We start from the raw sequence: 19,535 nt of genomic DNA, 5'->3' as shown, positions 1-19,535 counted from the left end.
GCATAGAGATACATATGCTCCATTACTAAAGATACCCGTCTCATAGTTTGAGAGGACTATATATGAAAGGCAAAGACGTGGTTGTCCTCGCGTCTAAGAACGATATTACTACCCATGTGGAGGGGTATCTAAGTATTTATATTTACCCCTTCATATTGGGCCCGGTAGACCCAGTAGTCCAGGCCTTTTCGTAAGAGGTACGAGGTGTGCCTTGGAAAAATCCACCCGTCCATTTGGAGGATCGTGATCCTTCTACATTATTTTGTGAACTATACCAAATCTCCCGGGTTCACCCTTGACCACCTACTTCGACAGTACAGTCCTCGAATTTTCCAAAGGGACTAATCAAGCTTGTTCGCCAAGAAAGTAATGCTCCTTTTTTGGGCATCGACGAGGATCGAGACCGAAGTTGGTAGGGGATCTTTGTTCGGGTAAAAACTAAAGATCTGATCCCCTCCGAGTTCCTGCCATTCCCCGAGAGGTGGAATGCATCTCGTAAATGTAGTCTTTCCTTAAGCGTCAACCTTCCTTTATTTCTTTTCTTACACTAGTATTTATGGTCATGCAGTAGTTGCCCGGGTTCCAAGTATGGTCCCTCAGCTCAAGGAGTGGATTGAAGGAATCTGCAAGCATATGTCCTACTATGAGCCCGCATAGCGCAAACTTTCAAAGGGCAAATGGGAGTCCAGCTCTCACGGTAAGTCTTTCTCCTGAATAGCTATTAAAACGCCCCAAACTTACATAATGTTGACTTTTTTCCCTTTCTTCGAAGGTTTGCCTAAGACCACCAAACTTAGCCCTCTGGATGGGGACGTAAATGCGTCCTTATCCATTGATCCCCCCTTTTTGGGAACGCTCGGGGCTGCCACAGGGGGGAAAAAAGGAAAAGAAAATCCTCGGGTTCTCCGGACCCCGAGTTTAAGATAAAAAATAGGGCGGCCACCCGGGCTCGTAAGCCTAAGAAGAATACTAAGTCTCGGATACCGGACACTGACTCACTTCGCGCCCTTAGGATAAGTCTTAAGAGGATGACTTCTTTGTTGCTCATGCATCGACACCTCCGGGGAGCACACATCAACCAAGGAAAGGATCCACGAAGCCGATCCCATTTTGACCCGAGATGCCAAAGTGGATATGGGGGTTGTGACCTCCCAATAAGCCGTTTCTATTTTTAAGGAGGTGACTGGTGTGATATACATTATCGAGATGCCCTCTTATACTGAGTTCATGCTTGAAGAGGCCCAAGAGGGTAAGGAAAGGTCAAGCGAAGGAGCTCACGGTGTAGATGATCCTCTCCAATCCTTCTTCGATGGCGTGGACATGTCCACTTTGGAAGTTTTTTCCGGGCTGGGCGACCTGGAGATCCCCAAGAAAGACGTGCCCTCAGAAATTGGCAGGCCGAGTTCAAGCCCAAAAACGATGAAGCAGTCTCCCGCATCGAGTGTGGAACCCTGGCCGCAAAAGGACAGTCATTCTTACGGTCCCAGAGGATGCTCAGGTTCTATCCGCTCTAGTAGGCATAGCTAGCTACTTTCGATGCCTAGTGATTGAGGAGGACCAGACAAAGATGAACGAGGTGTCGTGTCAAGTCTCTTCAACGAGGCGCGTCATGCACAAAATCGGGTAAGACATTAATACTTTTACACTCCCATGTGAATTCTGCTTAAGTTTTGATGTCTCTTATTATTTTTGTTGTTTTACAGGCCTCGCTGCTCCACCATAAGAACTTCCACGTCCAATCCGCACTTAATAGTGAGTGGATACGGTCGTTGGAAGAATAGTACCCAACAAGAGTCGGGGTCGATTTTCATAGGAGTTACAATAGGTGTTAGGAGTATACACTTGAAAGCAAATAGATTAACTCAATTTGCACTTACACAAAAGGTTTTGGATTCTAATTCTACTTTTACTCTAACAATTATAAGCTACTAAGAGAAACTAAAAGCGAATGAATGTTTTTGGTATTTTTTCAAATAGTTAAAATGCCTAGGGATGCGACCATGACCTAGATGTTCGCTTAATGGGTTAAATACATCAATGCTTGTTTTGTTGATTTGGGTGTATTATAGATCTCAACTCTACATTACCCACTCAATACCTATTGATCAAATGAGGATTTTGCCCAATTTGACATTCTCAAGTTCAAATGGGCATCAAACAAAATAGTTGATATGAGCTCAAGTCGGGTTCCACTATCTCTAGTTTGAACCCTTTAATTAGGCTAACTAAACTCTCAATTAACCCAATTCCTTGTTAGCCAAGTTATCTTATACTAGGTCCCTATTTTTCAAGTAGAGACTAAGTCAAAAGGCATGAATCAATGTTTGCAACCAATAATTTTAAAATTGAGGCATAAACTAAGCTAAATAATCAACACCCAATCATAAACAAGCATTAAATTAAGTGCCTATAAGGTTTACACACTAGGGATGGGTCACAACTCTTGTAAAAATCCAGCTACTCATAGTTGGAATTGAAGAAAATAAAGAAAAAATTCTATTTAAACTCATAATTAAAGATTTAAATAATAAAAGATAATATTTAAACATTAAAATAGTCAAAAACTTCCTAAAATGGCAAAAGGTAACGGCTTCAACAACTCAAACTTCGAAACTTGACCTAAAAATGTGAAACTTGTATATTTATAGTGGGCCAAAATTTACTGACAAAAATGCCCATCGGGAGGTTCTGTGGCCACAATTCCATGTGCAGTCTGCAGATTTCTTCAGTTGATAGGAGCTTGAATTCTGAATCCGCACATTCCTGGGTTGCGGCTGCGAAGCAACTTTTACGGCTGCACAATGCTTGTGCGTCTGCACTTCAGCAAGGCTTAAGGACTTGGTCTTTTGCACACTTCTGAACTTTGAATCATTTGTTAGTGCAGACCCTGTTCTATGGCCACACAATTCATGTGCGGTCCACACATAGGCCAAAAGTCCTGCTGGGCTCTTTCACTTGGTCTGCGGTCGCGGATGGAATTCTGCGATCCACACTTTCTTCTATGGACCACGTTTCTTTGATTCTGTGCCCTTTATTGCCTTATGATTTAGTTCACTCCTTTTTGAGTTAGATTTTATCATAGGAGACCAAACTTCCAACATTCCTGCAATTTGCGCACTTTCATTAGTTTCGGGAACATAAATCAATACTTTAGGACTAAAACAGAAGCAAAAAAGTACTAATAAGTAGTCAAAATCCCCACTTATCAACTCCCCCAAAGTTTAGTCTTTGCTTGTCCTCAAGAACATAAATTAGTTCCCACCTCCTAGAGTTGAGGTTTTTTTAAGTGATTCAAATGTAAACCATTCACACATCAGTTAAGATCAACAATTACCCATACTACTCATGAATTATCAACAAAGTGACGAGTCAAATTTTTATGCACATAGTTCTAATGTGATAATTGGGCTTCAAGAATTGACTTTACTCATCAGGGACTCTTGTTCTATCATGTAGGTTATGAGGGACCCCAAACTCTTCCTCCTCTACTTTCCATTTTCTAATCTTACTTAAGAAATCAGCATTCAATCTTAGGATTCATGAAAGGTTCACTCGTCTCTCACAAGAGAATGTCACAAGCACGGCTTCAAGCACCATAGGCTTTCCCCTCATGTAAATCGCTACTATTGTAAACTCACTCGGATTGAAATCAAACAGGACTTCTTTCGGGATTTAATAAAGGCTTTTGGATTATGGTAGGATACCATATGAGTAAGTGGTTACACCTTTCCATAAACACTCCACACTTTCATTTCTCGGCTCACAATTGCCAATTCTTAGAGGCACTTTCTTTTCATTATTGACTAGAGAGACTTAACATCACTCTTTCTTGTTCATTTCATTCCTTTTCTCCCTTTTTTGAGTTCTCAATGCTTTGGATCATTACCTCTTTTTGAATCCATCATACTTTCCACTTATTCACGTTTTGCATTTTTCATTTTGTTCTTTTCTTTTCTTGCCTTCTCTTTCATAGAGATCATTTCTTATCTCTTTTTGTGCCTTGATACCTTTTTCAAATTCATCATCTCTCCCCCAAACTTATGTTTTAAGCCATTTCTTTCATAAGAGTGTTAAGGAAAGTCTGGGTGCCAAGAGAGTGTCATGATAAAACAAATAAAGGCTTATCATATGGTTATCACATGAGAAAGGCTAGTGGCTCAAAGGGGTTGACTAGGAATCACGACATTGGCTAGCAATAGAAGGCTCAAACGGGCCAAGGAAAGCCTACAATCACTTCTCAAACCAAGCAAACTTACGATTTTTCCTTGAAACACATTCAGGGCAAGTTCTAGACACTTCGCACGGATACTTGGACTAGCAACAATTCATCTCACCCCTCACGCAACCAGATTGTAAAAGAGGATAGAGTCGAGAGCCTATAACAACCACATTCATTTTTAAAGATCATTATGGACCAATTAAACCACTCGATGATTGCCAAAGTCAATTCAAGAATCACAAAGTCATTAACTAGAGCTATTTCCTTCAAAAACCTTGTCTCTAACCATAAGCACACAGCTAAGTGTGTTGGTGTCAATTGAAGCATGATTAACTCTTCGAGAATTACTTGATTAGGTCTTCTTATTCATTACTACCACTATTACCTAAACACAAAAAATGTACTCATTCCCTTAAGATGGTTGTCACGACATCCATCATTGGGATGAGTCATCTGGTTTATACAACAACTACCTTTGAAAAGAACTGTGGCGTTAAGAAAATCAAAGGCTTATTATCAATTAAAGCATAAAAAAAAGCTACTTAACAAAACAAGAACTAATATGGAAAAGATAAAGAAGCTAATAAGCAAAAACTACTAAAGCTAGAATGAATATACATAATAAGAAAGAGAGAAAATAGATAAATACAAATAAGAAAAGAAAAAGTATCATAAAATTATTACAGACCAAATGTATCAAAGTTTACCAAATGTATTTAAACTCCACCCCAAATAAAAAGAAGCACTGTCCCCAAGGCTTAGGAAACTAAGTGCCCGCTTTGACATAAAATTTGATGGAAGATTTTTCCAAACAAATTTCACTTTTTTTTAGAAATCAACGTTTGTTCATAAAATTTTCAATTTTCACTTGAAGATGCATTTTGAAAATTTTTATAAATTTGAAAACCTGTAAAAAGCCGTTTTTCAAAATTTTCACTCAAATCACTCACAAAAATTCAAAAACAACCCAAACTGAAATTTATATCCAAACACAACTCTAAATTTCAAATACCATTTTCACTTTAAAAAAATTCACCATTTTTTCGAATTTTACAATTCTTATGTCCAAATGCCTACTAAGAGTAAAAAAGGAGAGGGTTAAGAAAAATCCCTATGGATCCTTGGACATATTACTGCCCCCAACAATGTCAGCACCTTTAGGATCATCCAACTGAATCTCATCGGCATCAAGTCTAGGTGAGGTTGGGTTGGCGAACATATCACGCACTACCTCAGCAGTGTCGGCAGCAAGGTCTGGCTTGTCAAACTGGCTAGATGGTGCTATCAATGCAGAAGGTGCTGAAGGATTTGGGGCAGATTGGTGCAGGTCAAGAAACATATCGAATGGAAGGTCTCCGGCTGTAGCAAGTCTAGTCACCTCCCGCTGGAGTTTGTCTACTAATTTCTTGTTGACTTGGGAATTCCTCATTTTCTTTACTTCCTTTCCTAGCTCTTAAATCACTTACCCTTGTTGTACCAAGGTAGCTATGACGACCCGGCTAGTCGTTTCATGAGTTACCACTCCATTTTTCCCCATTTGTACTTCTTTATGCTTTGTTATCGGTATCTTGTAGTATTGGGTTGGTCGGATTGAATCCGGAATGATTTTGGTAAGGTTTGAGACACTTAGTCTCTTTTAAGGAAGCTTAAGTTGGAAAAGTCAACCGGATGTTGACTTGTGTGATAGAGGGCTCGGATGTGAGTTCCAATGGTTCGGTTAGCTTCGGGAGGTGATTTGTGACTTAGGAGCGTGATCGGAATGAGGTTTGGAGATTCGAAATAGATTTAGGCTTGAATTGGCGAAATTGATATTTTGGCGATTTCCGGTTGATAGACGTGATTTTTATATAGGCATCAAAATGGAATTCCAAGAGTTGAACTAGTTTCGTTGTGTCATTTGGGTTGTGTATGCACAATTTCAGATTATTTGGACGTGGTTTGGTTGGGTTTTTGATCAAAAGCGGAATTCGAAAGATTTTAGAAAATTTTGCTTGAATTCGATGTGTTTTGGTTGATTTGATGTTGTTTGAGGTATTTTGAAGATTACTACAAGTTTGAATAAGGTATTAGGATATGTTTGTGCTTTTGGTTGAGGTCCTAGGGGCCTAGGGGTGATTTCGGATGGTTGACGGAAAAGTTTGAACCCTTGTTACAGCTGCTGAACCTTGCTGCTTCTGGTATTTCCGCACCTGCGGATTGGGGACCGCAGGTGCGATGCCGCATATGCGAGAGATGAGTCACAAAAAGCGGCTTTTGAGGACTTTTCAGGAACCACAGATGCGGCTGGGGAACCGCACCTGCGAAGTCGCAGATACAGGAAAAGTATCGCAGAAGCAAAATGGTCTGATGACCAGCGACCGCAGAAGCAGCTAGGGAGACCGCATCTGCGAGGTCGCAGATGCGGAAAGGTGATCGCAGATGCGATTTTTGGATAGTTAAGTGATTTCCACAGAAGCGGAGGAAGGATTGCATATGCGGTACCGCAGAAGCAGGTATTGTGTCGTAGATGCGAAAATGACTGGGCAGAAGGTATAAATTGTAGCCTTCGCGAATATTGAGCTATTTCACTATTTTTTATCTCGGTTTGGGAGCTTTTTAGGTGATTTGAAAGAGGGATTTGAAGGAAACTTCATTGAGGTAAGGAATTTGAACTTAAAACGCATTCCTAAGCTATTATTTAATGGATTAAGGCTAGAAATCATGGAAATTAAGGGTGAAAATTGGGGAAACTAGGGCTTGGGAATTTAGGCCTTTAATTGAGGATTTGAAGGACCATTTGAGGTCGGATTTCAGAACTTTTGATATGTATGAACTCGTGGGGATATAAGGAACCTATTGATGTAAAAATTATTGAATTCTGAGACACGGGACCAGGGGTCGGGTTTTAATAATTTCGGGATTTATGTCGTTTATTGATTGTTTTCACTTAGGCTTCGTTCCCTTAGCATATTTTGACGTCCTCGTTCTGATTTTGGATAGATTCGACGCGAGTAGAGGCCGATTCGAGGGGCAAAGGCGTTGCGAGCTAGAGATTTGATCGGTTCGAGGTGAGTAATGATTGTAAATGATGTTCTGAGGGTTTGAAACCCCGTATTTGCACATCGTAGTGCTATATTGAGGTGAGGCACATGCTTGATAATGAGCGTGGGGTTGTTCACTATTGGGGATTGTGATTTGGTCCGTCCCGATTGATGATTTTATCGCGTATTTGATTGAAATCTATTTGTCATCATCATTATTTGGGCTGAATGCCATACATGGGCTTCGTGCTAACTATTTGGACCCTTCGGGGATTGTTACTAATATTTTCTCATAGTTATGACTCTATATTTGAACTCAGTCATGTTACTTTCCACTATTTTCATACTCAGCCTTGTTTACTCAGTTTTAATAATTAAATGATATTTTACATAATGTTTGGGCTGAGAAACACTGTTTTACTATTGCTCAGGGGCTTGTGAGATTTTTGACTGAGTAAGGACGAGAGCCTATGTTGTAAGGATACATTTGATACTGATTACGAGGCTGAGGGCCTGAGATATGTACGCCACAAGGTGGCTTGATTGATATGAGGCCTAGGTCCTAGTGATGATGCCACGAGGTGGCTTGATATTGCGCTACAGCCGTAAGGGGTCCCTCTAGGAGTCTGTACACCCCCATTAAGCAAGGGTACCCATTGTGATGTGAGATTGAGCCCGAGGGGCTGGTATTGTGATCTGAGATTTGACCCCGAGGGGCTGGTACTATTTTGAGATTTTGCCCGGGGGGCGGATTCGTTAATACTGTGCCCGAGGTGTGAACCTTTACGTGTTTATTTTTCCTTTATTGCCTGTCCACTATCTACTTACTTGTTGAAAAAGGATTTTTCTTATCTTTTAACTGATTTACTGTTTTCAAATGGTTTTACTGCTTCATTATAGAATGCTTTGTGCCTTACGCGTTTAGTATTTATTTACATTTGTTACTAACTGAGTTGGAGAACTCACTTTACTCCTTGCACCCTGTGTGCAGATTCAGGCGTTGCTGGTTCCGCTCCCTAGTGCTGATCCTTCCAGCTTCAGGCGGACATTCAGGGTTCACGAGGTAGCTGCTTGACATCCGCTGTTCTGTGTTTCTCCTCCGTTATTATTTCTATCTCTTTTCAGACATTTGTAATAGCTTATAGACTTAGCATACTTGTATTATGACTTATAGATGCTCATGACTAGTGATACCCCGGTATCGGGCTGTGTTGGGTTGTTCTTCCACGTATTTATGATATTATGTGCTACTTTGGGTTATTTATTCATGTTTCGAATGTTTCTAAATGCTTAACTATTAATAAATTGGAAAATGGGAAGTGTCGGTTGGCCTTGTCTTCACGAGAGGTGCCATCACGACCGGGTCCGGGTTTAGGGTCGTGACAACTTGGTATCAGAGCCTAGGTTACATAGGTCTCACGAGTCATGAGAAGGTTTAGTAGAGTCTCACGGATCGGTACAGAGACGTCTGTATTTATTCACGAGAGGCTGCAAAACCTTTAGGAAAAACTTCATATTCTTGAAATTCTTGTCATGCAAATTTGTTGATCCGAGTACTAAACTTCTATTGTTCTATTCTCTCACAGATGGTGAGGACACGCGCTACTGGTCGGGATGGACGACCACCAGTACCACCAGTTGTGGCCACTAGAGGCTGAGGACGTGGTTGTGGTCGTGTAGCTAGGGTAGCATCTGCAGATCCACTAGCTACCCCAGTTCAGGATCAAGTCCTAGTTATGGATGCTCCTGCAGCACCAGCTCAGGCACTAATTGTGCCCATTGTGATTCCGGGTCTTTAGGAGGCTTTAGCTCAGATCTTATCAGTTTGCACTGGCCTAGCTCGGTTCGTTTCAGCCACTATAGCCGCAGCTACTTCTCAGGCCGGAGGAGGCAATCAGACTCCCGCCCCTTGCACACCTAAGCAGGTCGTGCAGGGACTTCAGACACCGGGGGCACATCCAGCCCAATCGGTTGCAGCTACTCAGGACTATGTAGTTCCTGCTATGCCGGAGGATGAGCAACATAGGTTAGAGAGGTTTGGTAGACTGCAGCCTCCGACCTTCAATGGTGCAAAGGGCGAGGATGCCCAAGGTTTCATAGATAAGTGCTAGAGGATGGTTTGTACAGCGGGTATTCTTGATACCAGCGGGGTCACTTTCACTACTTATCAGTTTTCGGGAGCTGCCTTTACTTGGTGGGAGGCTTTTGAGAGGCGTAGCCTTTTAGTGCAGCACCCCTTACCTGGCAGCAGTTCTCCATTCTCTTCCTGGAGAAGTATGTGATGCAGTCCCACAGAGAGGAGCTGCGTAGAGAGTTTGAGTGGTTGCATCAGGGAGAGATGACTGTGATGCAGTACGGGATGAGGTTCTCCGAGTTAACTTGTCATGCTGTTTGGATGGTTCCAATAGATAGAGAGAGGATTAGGAGGTTTGTTGATTGCCTCACTTATCAACTTCGTATTCTCATGACTAAGGAGAGGGTGATTGGTGCTACCTTTTAGGAGGTTGTAGACATTGCTTGGGAGATTGAGTCTATTCGTCGCCAGGAGCGCGAGGAGAGAGAGGCCAAGAGGCCTCGAGGATCTGGTAGTTATAGTGGTACTCTTTCGAGAGGTCAGTTTCAGCATGGCAGAGGCCGTCCATTCAGGCATGCTCAACCAGCTCGCCCAGGTTATCATGGGGCGTCATTGGGTCATGGTTCTCAAAGTTCTCATCAGGGCCAGTCATCAGTTAGTGCCCTTCCAGCTCAGAGTTCGTCCCGTGCTCCATCAGTTCAGGGCTCTTCTATGTTGAGTACATCTGCTAGTCACTCCGGTACGAGGGGTTCCCTTCAATCCTCTTCTCCAGCACCTAGGAGTTATTATGAGTGTGGTGAAATGGGTCACATGTGGAGGAAGTATCCTCGTCGGGTTGCTAGTCCATCTCAGTAGGGGGGTCAGTTATTGGCTTCAGCGCCAGTTTCTTCACCACCACCCGCCCAGCTAGCTAGGGGTGGGGGTCAGTCCGCTAGAGGCCGCCCAGAGTGGGAGGTCAATCAGGTGGCGGTTAGGATCATTTCTATATACTTCCAGGCAGACCCGATGCTATTGCTTCAGATGTTGTTATTACAAGTATTGTATTAGTCTGCCACAGAGATGCCTCTATATTATTTGATCCCGGTTCTACTTTTTCTTATCTGTCATCATACTTTGCTCATTATTTGGGTATGCCCCGTGAGTTTCTTGCTTCACATGTTCATGTATCTACCCTGGTGGGTGATATTGTTGTTGTAGACCGTGTGTATCGGTCGTGTGTGGTGACTATTGGGGTTTTGGAGACCCGTGTGGATCTTTTATTATTGTGTGTGGTGGATTTCGATGTCATTTTGGGCATGGATTATCTATCTCCGTGTCGTGCTATTCTGGACTCTCATGCTAATATAGTCACATTGGCTATACCGGGTGTGCCATGGATCAAGTGGCGAGGTGTGACTGATTATGTTCCCAGTAGAGTGATCTCATTCTTAAAAGACCAGCGTATGGTTGAGAAGGGTTGTCTTTCGTATCTAGCCTTCATGAGGGATGTCAGTGTTGAGACTCCTAATATTGATTCTGTTCTAGTTGTGAGGCATTTTCCCGATGTGTTTCCTACAGACCTGCCGGGCATGCCATCAGACATGGATATTGATTTTGGTATTGACCTGGTGCCGGGAACTCAACCCATTTCTATTCCGCCGTATCGTATGGCCCCAACGGAGTTGAAGGAATTAAAGGAGCAGCTCAGGAACTCCTTGATAAAGAGTTTATTCGGCCTAGTGTGTCATCTTAGGGTGTGCCAGTTCTATTTGTGAAGAAGAAGAATGGCACTATGAGAATGTGCATTGATTATAGGCAATTGAACAAGGTAACAATTAAGAACAAGTATCCTTTGCCTCACATTGATGATTTATTCAACCAGCTTCAGGGAGCGAGAGTATTCTCCAAGATTGATCTTTGTTCAGGTTATCACCAGTTGAAGATCAGGGACTCGGATATTCTTAAGACAACTTTCAGGACCCGATATGGTCATTATGAGTTCTTGGTGATGTCTTTTGGGCTGACCAGTGCCCTAGCAGCGTTCATTCATTTGATGAACAGTGTGTTCCGGCCTTATCTTGACTCGTTTGACATTGTCTTCATTGATGATATTCTGGTTATTCGCGTAGTCAGGAGGAGCATGCAGAGCATTTGAGAGTTGTGTTGCAGAGATTGAGAGAGGATAAGCTTTATGCAAAATTCTCCAAGTGTGAGTTTTGACTCAGTTCAGTAGCTTTCTTGGGGCACGTGGTATCCAATGAGGGTATTCAGGTTGATCCGAAGAAGATAGAGGCGGTTCAGAGTTGCCCAGACCGTCCTCAGCCAAAGGATTCACAACTTTCTTGGTTTGGCAGGCTATTATCGCTGATTTGTTCAGGGATTCTCATCGATCGCATTGCCCTTGACTAAGTTGACTCAGAAAGGTGTTTCATTTGTATGGTCGGACGAGTGTAAAGAGAGCTTTCAGAAGCTCAAGACAGCTTTGACCACAACTCCAGTGTTGGTTTTGCCATCAACTTCAGGTTCATATACCGTGTATGGTGATGCTTCGAGAGTTGACATTTGTTGTGTACTGATGCAGGAGGGTAGAGTTATTTATTATGCTTCTCGTCAGTTGAATCCCCATAAGAAGAACTACCCTGTTCATGATTTGGAGTTGGCTGCCATAGTTTACACATTGAAGATTTGGAGACATTACTTGTATGTTGTGTCTTGTGAGGTGTTTACTGATCATTGTAGCCTCCAACACTTGTTCAAACAGAAGGATCTTAATTTTAGGCAGCGAAGATGGTTGGGGTTGATTAAGGATTATGATATCACTATATTGTATCATTCGAGAAAGGCCAATGTGGTGGCTGATGCTTTGAGATGGAAGGCAGTGAGTATAGGGAGTTTGGTATATATTCCAGGTGGGGAGAGGCCTCTTCCAGTTTATGTTCAGGCCTTGGCCAATCAAATCGTGAGGTTAGATATTTTGGAGCCCAGTCGGGTATTGGCTTATGTGGTTTCTCGGTCATTCTTATATGATCGCATCAGAGAGTGCCAATATGATGACCGCATTTGCTTTTCCTTAAGGACAGAGTTCAGCATGATGATGCCAAAGATGTGACCATTGATTATGATAGGGTGTTGAGAATGCACGACCGGATTTGTGTGACCAATATGGATAGGCTTCGGGAGTTGATTCTGGAGGAGGCTCATAGCTCGCAGTATTCCATTCATTCGAGTGTAGCGAAGATGTATCAGGATTTAAGGCAGCACTATTGGTGGAGAAGAATAAAGAAATATATTGTGGGATTTGTAGCTCGGTGTCTCAATTGTCAGCAGGTGAAATATGAGCATTAGAGATCGGGTGGCTTGCTTCAATAGATAGATATTCCCGAGTGTAAGTGAGAGAGGATCACTATAGACTTGTTGTTGGGCTTCCACGGACATTCAGAAAGTTCGATGCTATTTGGGTGATTGTAGATCGGCTAACCAAGTCTGCTCACTTCTTTCTTGTGTGTACTACCTATTCTTCAGAGCGGTTGGTAGATATCTATATCCGGGAGATTGTTCGTTTGCATGGTGTCCCAGTTTCCATCATTTCAGATAGGGACACTCAGTTTACTTCGCAGTTTTGGAGGTCTGTGTAGTGAGAGTTGGGTACTCAGGTTGAGTTGAGCACAACTTTTCACCCTCAGACGGACGAACAGTTCGGGCGCACTATTCAGATTTTAGAGGACATGTTGCGTGCTTGCGTCATTGATTTCGGAGGGTCATGGGATCAGTTTCTACCGCTTGCAGAGTTTGATTATAACAATACCTACCAGTCTAGTATTTAGATGGCTCCATATTAGGCTTTGTATGGGAGGCGGTGTAGATCTCCAGTTGGTTGGTTCGAGCCTGATGAGGATAGGCTATTGGGGACAAATTTGGTGCAGGATGCTTTAGAAAAGGTGAAGGTGATTTAGGAGAGGCTTCATACAACGCAGTCAAGACAGAAGATTTATACTGATAGGAAGGATTGAGATGTGTCATACATGGTTGGCGAGAAGGTTCGGTTGAAGGTTTCACCCATAAAGGGTGCTATGAGATTTGGGAAGAAAGGTAAATTGAGTCTTCGGTTCATTGGGCCTTTTGAGGTGCTTCGGAGGATTGGGGAGGTGGCTTATGAGCTTGCTTTTCCACCCAACTTGTCAAGCATGCATCCGATATTTCATGTTTCTATGCTCTGGAAGTATATTGGGGACCCGTCCCATGTTTTGGATTTCAGCACGGTTCAGTTGGATGATGATTTGACATATGATGTGGAGCTAGTTGCTATTTTGGGTCGTCAGGTTCAGAAGTTGAGGTCAAAGGATATAGCTTCAGTGAAAGTGTAGTGGAGAGGTCGGCCCGTGGAGGAGGCTACCTGGGAGACCGAGCGGGAGATGCAGACCATATATCCTCACCTGTTTGAGGCATTAGGCACGTTTCTTGACTCATTCGAGGACGAATGTCTGTTTAAGTTGGGGAGGATGTGATGACCCGACTAGTCGTCTCATGAGTTACTACTCTGTTTTCCCCCATTTCTACTTATATATGCTTTGTTATCCGTGCCTTGTGGTATCGGGTTGATCGGATCGAATCCGGAAGGATTTTGGTAAGGTTTGAGACACTTAGTCTCTTTTAAGGAAGCTTAAGTTGGAAAAGTTAACCGGATGTTGACTTGTGTGATAGAGGGCTCGGATGTGAGTTCCAATGGTTCTGTTAGCTTTGGGAGGTGATTTGTGACTTAGGAGCGTGATCAGAATGAGTTTTGGAGGTTCGGAGTAGATTTAGGCTTGAATTGGCGAAGTGATATTTTGGCGATTTTCGATTGATAGGCGAGATTTTGATATAGCGGTCAAAATGGAATTCCGAGAGTTTCAGTAATTCCGTTGTGTTATTTGGGATGTGTATGCAAAATTCTAGATTATTTGGACGTGGTTTGGTTGGGTTTTTGATCAAAAGCAGAATTCGGAAGATTTTAGAAAATTTGGCTTGAATCCGATGTGTTTTGGTTGATTTGATGTTATTTGAGGTGTTTTGAAGATTGGTACAAGTTTGAATAAGGTATTAGGATATGTTTGTGCTTTCGGTTGAGGTCCCGAAGGCCTCGGGGTGCTTTCGGATGGTTGACAGAAAGGTTTGAAACCTTGTTGCAGCTGTTGAAGCTTGCTGCTTTAGGTATTTCTGCACCTGTGGATTGGGGACCGCAGGTACGATGCCGCATATGCAAGAGACGAGTCGCATAAGCAGATTTTGAGGAGTTGTTAGGAACCGCAGATGCGGGAAAAGTATCGCAGAAGCGAAATGGCCTGATGACCAGCGACCGCATAAGCGGCTAGGGCGACTGCATCTGTAATGTCACAGATGCGGAAAGGTGATCGCAGATGCGATTATTGGCCAGTTAAGTGATTTTCGCAGAAGCGGAGGAAATATCGCAAATGAGGTACTGCAGAAGCGGGTATTGGGCCGCAGATGCAAAAATGACTGGGCAGGAAGTATAAATTGTAGCCTTCGCGAATTTTGAGCTATTTCACTATTTTTATCTCGGGTTGGGAGCTTTTTGGGCGATTTGAAGGAGGGATTTCAAAGGAACTTCATTGAGGTAAGGAATTTGGACTTAAAACTCGTTGCTATGCTATTATTCATGGATTAAGGCTAGAAATCATGGAAATTAAGGGTGAAAATTGGGGAAACTAGGGCTTGAGAATTTAGACTTTTAATTGAGGATTTGAGGGACCATTTGAGGTCAGATTTCAGAACTTTTGATATATATGAACTCGTGGGGATATAAGGAACCTATTGATGTAAAAATTATTGAATTCCGAGATGCGGGCTTGGGGGTTGGGTTTTGGTAATTTCGGGATTTGTGTCGTTTATTGATTGTTATTACTTGGGCTTCGTTCCATTAGCATATTTTGATGTCCTTGTTCTGATTTTGGATAGATTCGATGCGAGCGGAGGCCGATTCGAGGGGCAAAGGCATTGCGGGCTAGAGATTTGACCGGTTCGAGGTAAGTAATGATTGTAAATGATGTTCTGAGGGTTTGAAACCCTGGATTTGCACATTGTAGTGCTATATTGAGTTGAGGCACACGCTTGATGACGAGCGTGGGGTCGTGCACTATTGGGGATTGTGATTTGGTCCGTCCCGATTGATGATTTTATCGCGTATTTGATTGAAATCTATTTGCCATCATCATTATTTGGGCTGAATGCCATACTTGGGCTTTGTGCCAACTATTTGGATCTATACTTAAACTCAGTCATGTTACTTTCCACTGTTTTCATACTCAGCCTTGTCTACTCAGTTTTAATACTTAAATGATATTTTACATGATGTTTGGGTTGAGAAACACTGTTTTACTATTGCCCGAGGGGCTTGTGAGATTTTTGATTGAGTAAGGTCGAGGGCCTATGTTGTGAGGAAACATTTGATACTGATTACGAGGCCGAGGGCCTGAGATATGTACGCCACAAGGTGGCTTGATTGATATGAGGCCGAGGGCCTAGTGATGATGCCATGAGGTGGCTTTATATTGTGTTTGGGCCGTAAGGGGCCCCTCTAGGAGTTTGTACACCCCTAGTGAGCGCGGGTACCAATTATGATGTGAGATTGAGCCCGATGAGCTGGTATTGTGATCTGAGATTTGAGCCCGGGGGGCTGTTACTATTCTGAAATATTGCCCGAGGGGCGGATTCGTTGATACTGTGCCTGAGGGGCGAACCTTTACGTGTTTATTTTTCCTTAATTGCTTGTCCACTATCTGCTTACTTGTTGAAAAAGGATTTTTCTTATCTTTTAACTGATTTGCTATTTTCAAATGGTTTTACTGCTTTATTATAGAATGCTTTGTGCCTTACATGTTTTCTTGCTTTTAGTCTTTATTTACATTTGTTACTCACTGAGTTGGAGTACTCACTTAACTCCCTGCACTCTGTGTGCAGATTCTGGCATAGCTAGTTCCGCTCCCGAGTTCCGATCCTTCTAGCTTCAGCCGGACATTCGGAGTTCACGAGGTAGCTGCTTGACATCCGCAGTCCCGTGTTTCTCATCCTTTATCATTTCTATCTCTTTTCAGACATTTGTTCTGGCTTATAGACTTAGCAAACGTGTATTATGACTTATAGATGATCATGACTAGTGACACCCCGGTATCGGGTTGTGTTGGGTTGTTCTTCCACGTATTTATGATATTATCTGCTACTTTGGATTATTTATTCATGTTTTGACTATTTCTAAATGCTTAACTGTTAATAAATTGGAAAATGGGAAGTGTCGGCTGGCCTTGTCTTCACGAGAGGCTTCATCACGACCGGGCCTGGGTTTAGGGTCATGACAGTAGCCATGATTTTCTTCTAGTTCTCCAAAATCTTTTTTAGTGTCTCATCAATGGTAGAAGCATCCTGAGGTGCCTAAGAAGTGAAATGCGCTGCAACAGTACTAGACAAGTAAGACAACTTTGTAGTAGCTATCTGCATCCAGTTGTTGAGAATCGCCAATGTCTGGGAGACTCGCAGCGCAGATAGTGGGGCAGTAGGCATGGGCACTGGCCTTAGTGCTGTGGCAGAACCTGTGGTAGTAGTTGTGGATGATGGCGGAGGCATAGCTACGACACTGGAGGAAGGCTCAACCGAGGTGGATGGAATATCTGCTATATTATAAACTACCACAGCTGGCTTATTAGACTGGCCTGTTGTGGTAGAAGGCTAAGCTTTCTTTTCGGGTTGCTCACATCCATAAGTGAATACCAATCGAAGGGCTTCTTTGTGTTCACCTTGGTATCAAAATCCCTCGGCTCTACCTTTGCATCAGTAAGATATTTTGTAATAGCGTTGGGATAAGGGTAGGATGATATATCCTGTCGTGCTATCAATGAGATGTTGGCTGACATCATAACACCTACATTGGTCGTGTACCCGGCGATGATGGAAGACACAAGAAATGCCCAAGGAGTAGAAAGGTGAGTCTCATTGTGGTTGGGTCTAGTTTGCTGTAGATAAAGGTTTGCTACCCCTTAGCCCTAAAACTCAAAGTACTCCGGTGGATGGGAATCCCAACGACAATCCATGGTGGTGGAGGCCCTGGTTGTGCTAGAATCTTAACTAGACAAGGACGGACTTCCTCTTTCAATGCGCAATTCTCTAAATACTCCTTCAGCTCAACATCCTCGAAGCCCAAGTACGTGTTTAGCATATGCTGATTAAACCTCACCTTGAGGTTGCGTATTTTAGTCACCTTCATCCCTTTCTTTATATGAGCCACATTGGCATGGAATTCGCGGATGAGGTATTCTTTGGCATCCTCAACCCTCTGGGTGAACCATATCCACCCCTTATATGCCTTGAATTGTCTCAATATAGCTGGGTTATACTTCTCCAAATCCTTCAACAAAAACTGTCGCACAAGGGTTAGCGACCTCACTAGCCACCACATAGAGAAACTGGTGAAGGCGTCCATGCTGACAAAACGATCCTCCCAAATCTCCTTCTTCTTTGATCTTTAGGGGACTAAAGCTTTAGCATCTCCCCCTCTATTATCATCAGGGATATCATGTGTAACCTGTGCCTCAAGGACTGGTGTAGCCAATGGCTCAGAAATCTGACTAGCACTCTTCGATACGTCGGAAGTGTTGTGAGATGAAGACGACTCATCCCTGAGCTGGTATCTCCCCTGTAGCCTCGACTGTGTGGCCGGTTGCTCCTCCTGAATAGAGGTTGAGTTGCCCTATAGCACTTCCATATACATGACATATGACCTAGACTCGAAAAGGTCTGCACCTCTCCCTCTACCGACTGTTGCTTTCTTTCTTATTGTCTTTGGCAAGCCAAGGGGCAAGGCACTTTTGCCCCAACCCCGAGAAGATTCACTTGTCCCTTTTGAAACGTCGCCTCGTCCTCTTGATCGAACCATTGTCTGTGTCAAGTAGAGGTGATTGTTAGCTACAATTCGATGTTCAAACATATACACGAGACATGTAAATAAAGCAGAAACCATAAGACTCAGTGGGGTTGTACATTAAGTCATGCTTGTAGGGAAATAGATTTGTGGACCGCACAATTTTAACTACGGCCACAGATGGGGACTTGATGACTACACAGTTTTGTTATGCAACCACAGAAGTGAAGTTCGGTCCGCACATTTGTGATTTCGGCCACACTTCTGAGGCTCAAATATGTTAACTCTCCGATGATAAAGAATTGGGTAATCTGCGGCCACATGAGGATTTTTGCGGTCCGTACAATTTGAACTGCGGCCGCACATTGGAGACTCAAAGTGAGTAGTCTCTGATGACAGAAAATATGCTGATCTGCGACCACAAGGGAAAATGTGCGGCTAGCACAATTTAAATTGCAGCCTCAGATTACTTCCTCACTGATTCACCCAAAATCCAAATATGTGGACCGCACAAATTCATGTGTGGCCGTAGATTACAAATAATTACGAGCAGATATATTTTCAACTTGGATTTTTTAATTTCTGACTCAAATAAACATGGAAACATTGTAAAAGCATGAAATTTCACTAACCTAGTCCCTGTAAAGCATGTATTAAGTTAACCTAACTCGAATCTACCCCACATTGACACACAATTGAACTCCAATAATAGATGACCTAAAAAGAACTAAAGAAATCTACAAATTAAACTAACACAAAAAGGTAACGTGAAATCGAAGCATACCAGATAGAATGTGTGCAAATCGAGGTGGCTGTGTGTGTGGACAATTGAAATCTCCAACAAACATTAGTAGTGTAACAATATTTTGCTCAAAGTGGGAAAAGGATAAAAAAAGTGTATAAGGTTATATTATTACCAACAAATTTGAGAAGGGAGACGAGACGAGTGTGGCCACACATTTTCATGTGCGGGCACCTTACCCCCTAAGTGAACATTCTTAGAACTAATCTGTGGTCCATACATTTTCAGGTGCGGCTGCAAATTTTATGTGTGGTCACAGATCGACCTCCACACTGACAAGGACGAACTTGTATAAGCATGGTACCGGAACTCATCCAATTCATTCAAGTGTGCAACCCTCAAGTTAGCAACTACATCCCAATCAAGATTCAACTTCTTTAGTGCCCACATGGCCTTGTGCTCTAGTTCCACCGGAAGATGACAAGCTTTTTTAAACACCAACCGATATGGTGATATTCTAATAGGTGTTTTGTAAGCCGTCCGATAAGCCCATAATGCATCATCAAGCTTCTTGGACCAATCCGTCCGATTAG

The sequence above is a fragment of the Nicotiana tabacum genome, chromosome 7, assembly GCF_000715075.1.
Source record: "Nicotiana tabacum cultivar K326 chromosome 7, ASM71507v2, whole genome shotgun sequence".
NCBI classification, from domain to species: Eukaryota; Viridiplantae; Streptophyta; class Magnoliopsida; order Solanales; family Solanaceae; genus Nicotiana; species Nicotiana tabacum.
The sequence above is the reverse complement of the archived record's forward strand: the minus strand, read 5'-3'. Positions refer to the sequence as shown.